Raw genomic sequence first — 6,394 nt, 5'->3', positions numbered from 1 at the left:
AAAAAAAAAAAAATCCAAATGACAGAAGTATGTCTTTCCTTGTCAGTAATTATATTAAATTCCTCAATCAAAGGGCAGAGAAGGGCAAGATGGACAGAAAGGAAAAAAATGATGCAACTCTGTGCTGTGTACAGAAACTCTTTGTATCCAAAGATACAAATAAATCGAAGATGAAATGATGAGAGCTGGTCTTGATGATGCTTATGTGCAATCTCAGCACTTGGGAACCTGAATTCAGGAGAATTGTGAGTCTGAGCACAGCCTGAGCTAAATAGCAAGAGTTGAAGTGTTATGAAACAAAACAGACAGAATTAAATGGAGAAATAATTCAAAAGCAATAATTGGAGACTTAGCATTCTATTTTCAGTAATGGATAACTCACAGTGGTAGAGTGCCTGCCTAGCATGCGCAAGGCCCTGTTCCATCCCTGCCCCCTTTTAAAACAAAATCTCAAAGAATAATGGAAAGATCAACTTGAAAACCCAAAACAAGGAACTAAGAGCATTTGAATAGCATTTGAAGAGCATTTGAACAGCACCTGGACCTAACCGACAAATATCGGATACTGTACCCAAAAGCAGAAGACCCAGTCCCACGTGCACACAGAAAGTTCTCTCAGAGAGTCAGATATGGACTTGTGAGGTTTGGACTGGAGAATCAGGAGTTAACGTTATTCCTTGCAAGTTCAAGGCCAGCCTGGGCTACATGAGACCCTTTCTCAAAAGAAGTTCGCCCAGATACACTGTATGTTAGGCCTCAGAATGAGTCTCAATAAACTAAAAGGGATAGAAATTGTATGAAGTTCCTTCTCTGGTCACAATGGAATGTTAATAGGAAATCTGGGCGGGGGGGATCTATCAACTTGTAGAAATCGCAACACACCTTTAAAACAACTAATGAGTCAAAGAAGAAATCACAAAAGGTAGAAAACACGTAAGTGAAAATAAAAGTACACTGAAGTTGCCTGAAAGCAGGAAGCACAGTGCTTAAAGAAGTGCACGACTGGAAGTGACAGTAAAAGATTTCCAGGGGCTGGAGAGATGGAGCTGTCAAGGGTGCTTGCTGCTTTTGCAGAGGACTGAAGTTTGGTTCCCAGCACCCACACATGGTGGCTCACAACACCCTGTAACTTCCACTCCAAGGGATCTGACACTTTTTTCTAGCCCCCAAGGGTACCTGCACACACATGCACACACACAAATAAAAATTTAAAAATATATTTCAGGGCCAATGAGATGGCTCAGTGGGTAAACGTGCTTGCTGCCAAGCCTGATGACCTGAGTTTGAGGGAAGGAGAGAGCCGACTCCACAAGGCATCCTGTGTACTATGGCATGTTATCTTCCATGCCCATAAATAAAAATAAATAAATAAATAATTGCATAGCTGTGAAAGACTACATGAAAAATATATCAGAGCTATGTGGAGGTGCATGACTTTAACCCCAGCAGAAGCAGGCAGAGCTCCTTGAGTTTGAGAACAGCCTGGTCTACATAGTCAGGGCTACATAGTGAGACCCTGTCTCAAAGAAAGAAAAGATTTCAAATCAGTTACATAACTTTCTCCTTCAGGAGTGAAAAAAAAAAGAAAATTAAAACGAAATAAGAGAGAGACAATTACAATTAGAGAAGAGATACATTAAGTGGAAAAATAGAAAAACAAACCAGCATAACCAAAAGTTGATTCTTCAAAGATATCAACAAAATTGATAATTGCTTTTCCACATTGAACTAGTGAAAAAAACGAGGCTTAAGATACAAACAAAAATGTCAACAAATTAGATAACCTAGATGAAATTGTCCAATTCCTAAAACACAAACTATAACTGATGAGGAAGTAGCAGAAAAATCCAAGTAATTCTCTATCAGCAAAGAGACTGAGTCAGTAACCAGAACCCCCACCCCATTGTATATGTGTGGGGTACATATGTGGAGGCTAGAGGTCAGCATCAGGTGTCTTATTCAATCACTTCTCAGCCTTATTTTTTAAAAGATTTATTTTAGCCAAGTGTGGTGATGCCTACTTTTAATCCCAGCACTTGGGAGGCAGAGGCAGGTGAATCTCTTGTGAGATCAAGGCCAGCCTGGTCTACTTAGCAAGTTCTAGGCCAGCTGGGGCTATAGGAGACCCTGTATCACAAAAAATCAAAGCAGAACAAAACAAAACCCAGACAAAACACAACAATAACAAAACAACAGCTAAAAAAGATTGACTGATTTTCAGACAGGGTCTTCCTATAGCCCCAGCTGCCCTGGAATTCACTATGCAGACCAGGTTGGCCTGCTCTCTCAGAGCTCTGCCTGCCTCTGCCTCTTGAGTGCTGGGACTAAAGGTGTGCACCACCACATACAGCTTATTTTTTTTAATTATATGTATATGTGTATGTCTGTGTGTGGGTATGTGCACGTAATGTCCTGCCTATGGAGGCCTGAGGTATTAGATTCCCAGGAGCTGGAGTTACAGGAACTTGTGTGTGTTCAAGGAACTGAACTCAGGTCCTCTGGAAAGGTATCAAAGGCTCTTAACTGCTGGAGACAGGGTCTTTCACTGAACCTGGAACTCACTGGTTGGCTAAACTGGCTTTCCAGCAAGCCTAGGGATTCTCCTGTTTCTGCCTGTCCAGCCCTGGGCTTTTTATGTAGATGCTAGGAATCCAAACTCAGTTTCCAGTAAATAGAAAACTTATAACAATGCAAAGTCCTGGACTAGATTATCTGTTGTACTCATCCCAAAAACAAAGGAAGAGGGAACATTTTCTAACTCACTTTAAAGTGGGTATTAGTCTATGACCAACCAAAGTCAAAGCCACCACAAGAGAAAATCGAAGACCCCCAAATTCCCCTTATGAAACCCCTGACAGAATACTAGCAAATAAAATCCAATAGCATATTTCAAGACTCAACGTGAGAAAAATTGATCTAATATACTGTCTTATTAAAGTAAAGGAGGGGAAGAAGCCCATGATTATTTCAAATGATGCAAGAAAAAGAGAACTTAATGAAGTCCAATGTGCTTTCATGACAAAATCATTTGTCAAACTAGAAGGAACATCCCTGAGCCAGGTGTGGTGGTGCATGCCTTTAATCCTAGCACCTGGAAGCCAGAGGCAGGTGGATCTCTGTGAATTCAAGGCCAGCCTGGTCTACATAGTGAGTTCCAAGCTAGCTGGGGCTACAAGGAGACCCTGTCTCAAAAAGACCTGGTTCAGTTGGCAAAGTGCTTATTGTACAAGCTTTATAACCAAAAAAAAAAAAAAAAAAAAAAAAAAAAAAAAAAAAAAACAAAAAACAAAGAAAGGAATTTCCCTATCACTAGTAAGGCATCTATGGAAACCCCACAACTGAAAGAGTGAAGCTTTTCCACTGAGATCAAGAACCAGATTATGGGCTGGCAAGTTGACTTAGTGGGTAAGGGTGCTTGCTGCCAAGCCTAAGGATCTGAGTTCAATCCCTGGAACCTATATGGTGGAAGGAGAGAGCTTACTTCTGTAAGACAGAGAGAGAAGTAGGTAAATAAATGTATTAAAAAATGGGGAAAATGGACCAGCTAAGAAGGCAGGGCATGGTGAGGCATACCTGTAATCCCAGCACTTGGTAGGGCAACTCGGGCTAAATGGTGAGTTCTAGACTAGTTGGAGCTAAACAGTGATACCCTGTCTCAAAAAGTGGGAGTTGCTGGGGAGATGGCTCAGTGGATAAAGTGCTCGTTGTAACAAGCATGGTAATTTGAGTTCAGACCCCCCAGCACCCACGTAAAAACTAGGCATGGCAACAGACATCTTAATACCAGCTCTGGGAGTTAGAGACAGGAGGCTCCCAGGGATTCTCTGGCTAGCAAATCCAGCCAGTCAGCGAGCTCCATGCTCAGAAAGAACCAGGTAGGGATGCCTGCTTTCCTCACCAATGTTCAGCCCTGAACTGGATGTTCTAGTCAATTTTTAAAAACACTTGATCTCTAGTTTGCAGCTGTCAGGACCTTGTGTGTAGAAAATCCAAAAGAATCTCAAAAAGTACCAGGGCTGATGAACTAGTTCAGAAAGATTGCAAGACATAGGACCAACATGTCAAACCCATTGGTATGTCTACATACTGGCAATAAGTAATTAAAAATGAAATTTAGAAAACAATTCTATTTATAATAGAACCCAAAAGGAGTAAAATTGTTAGGAATAAATGTAACCAAGCAGGTGCAAAACTTGGGTGTAGAAAAACTATAAAACGTTGCTGAAAAAAAAATGAAGATCTGAGTAAGTGGAAAGACATCCCATGTTCACAGTTGGAAAAATGAATACTTCCCAAATTTATCTACAGATTCAATGCAATCCTTATTAAAACTATCACTGCCTAGCTGGGCATGGTGGTGCACACCTTTAATCCCAGCACTTGGGAGGCAAAGGCAGAACTCTGAGTTTGAGGCCAGCCTGGTCTATATAATGAGTTCCAGGTCAGCTAGGACAACAGGGAGACCCTGTCTCAAAAAAAAAATCACTGCCTTTTTTTCATAACTTGACAAGCTAATCTTTAAGTTTGTATGGAATAAAAAGAACTCAGAACAGCCAAAATATCTTAGAAAAGAAAAAAACCAAAGAATGTCTACTTGCCAATTTTAACACTTGTTACAAAGCTACAGTAATCAAAACAGTGTGGCACTGGCATAAGGATGGATAAATCATTGTTGGAATAGAGTTGAGAGGCTAGAAATGAACCATATGCTTATGTTTAATTGATTTTAAGTTTTTGAAACCAGAACATTTACTTTGTGACTGATTGCTGAAATCCTCAAGATGAACTGGATGCTGCAACAGCTGCCCTCTTGGGTTTTGGTGTCATTTGTTCACGGAATCCATGTCTGAATCTGCAATAGACGATTTTTAGGTGCTACATCCGCCCAGTCCTGGTAGTATTTTGTCTCTTGGCCTTGGCACTACAGTTATACTTTCTCTTGCGCTTGACAGGGTAGCCACATTTGCCACAGGTCAACCTCTGAAGGTAGTAGGCCTTAGAGCCACAGCAGCGGCACAACGTGAGCGTCTCATTACGACGCTTTCCAAACAATGATGTGCCTTTCATCATCTTGCTTCTGCTGCGAAGGCCAAAGAGCTGTTTAATTGGTTTTTAAGAATAGTACAAAGACGAAACAAGGAGCGTTCTCTTTACCAAAGGCATTTGAATAACTGGTTACCCCCATGGAGATGAATACTTGGCTTCTAACCTGGCATCATTAAAATATTAACTCAAAATCAATTGAGGACACAAATGTAACAGATGAAACTGTAAAACGCTCAAAAAGGAAGCATTATTGGCCTTGGATTTTGCAATGATTCTCTAGTTACGATGCTAAAACACAAATAACAAAAGAAAGATAGATAAATCAGTATTCTAGTTTGTTTCTCCATTGCTGTGACAAAACTCTCTGACCACTACCAACTTGGGGAGGAAAGGGTCTATTCAGCTCTATCTCCCCGGCCGCAGTTCATTAGAGAGCCCAGGGTAGGAACTCAGGGCAGGAACCTGGAAGCAGGAGCTGGAGCACAAGCCATGGAGGATCACTGCTTACTGGCTTGCTCCCCTGGCCCCTGCTCAGCCTGCTTTCTTATGCAACACAGGCCCACCTGCCCAGCAGTGGCACCATCCACAGTGGGCTGGGCCCTCCCACATCACTCAACAATCAAGAAGATGCCCCATGGATATGGCCACAGGCCAGTCCAATGAAGGAAATTCCCCAGTTGAGGCTCCTTCAACCAAGGTGTGTCAAGTTCAATTGACCCCTTGTCACCTTGACACGCAAACACATCACTATTAAACCATAACTTTCCCAATTCTTGTCCCCAAGATATAACGTTAATATCAGAACATAAAACAGTACATCCTTAAAAGCCCCACAGTCCTTAAAAAATCCAAACACTAGGGGGCTAGAGAGATGGCTCAGCGGTTAAGAGCGCTGACTGCTCTTACAGAGGACCTGGATTTCATTCCCAGCACCCACATGGCATCTGGGAATCCCATGCTTTCTTCTGACCTCCACGGCATTATATGACACGGGTATACTCATATACATACACTCATACACATAAAATAAAAATAATAAATAGAATAATTTTTAAAAATCCAAACACTGAAAAGTCATAGCCTCTTTTAAAAGTCTCTTAACTGTGGGTGGGCTTCTGTAAAATCCAAAACAATCGCTGTCTTATTTCAAAGGGAAGAATCGGGCACACCTAAGCAAAACCAAAGTCCAGCAAAGTTGCTCAAGGCTGGACATCGGGGATTCACTCACGATCTTCTGGGCTCCCAAGGGTTCTGGTAGCTCCACTTCTCTGACTCTGCAGTCCACAGCACACACAGCTTGTCTTGCAGATCCAAGCCATCTCCATTCCACACCTACTGCTGTCCTTGG

The 6,394-nt window shown here is 41.8% G+C and overlaps 1 pseudogene; it reads right to left on the bottom strand.

Moving 5' to 3' along the window:
• Window positions 1–4,776: 4,776 nt before the first annotated feature.
• Window positions 4,777–5,070, bottom strand: LOC103747327 (annotated as a pseudogene).
• Between the last annotated feature and the right edge of the window lie 1,324 nt (window positions 5,071–6,394).

This window comes from Nannospalax galili, unplaced genomic scaffold, assembly GCF_000622305.1.
Source record: "Nannospalax galili isolate Female #2095 unplaced genomic scaffold, S.galili_v1.0 scaffold851, whole genome shotgun sequence".
NCBI classification, from domain to species: domain Eukaryota; kingdom Metazoa; phylum Chordata; class Mammalia; order Rodentia; family Spalacidae; genus Nannospalax; species Nannospalax galili.
Note: the sequence above shows the minus strand (reverse complement) of the source record. Positions and strands in the feature narration are given on the sequence as shown.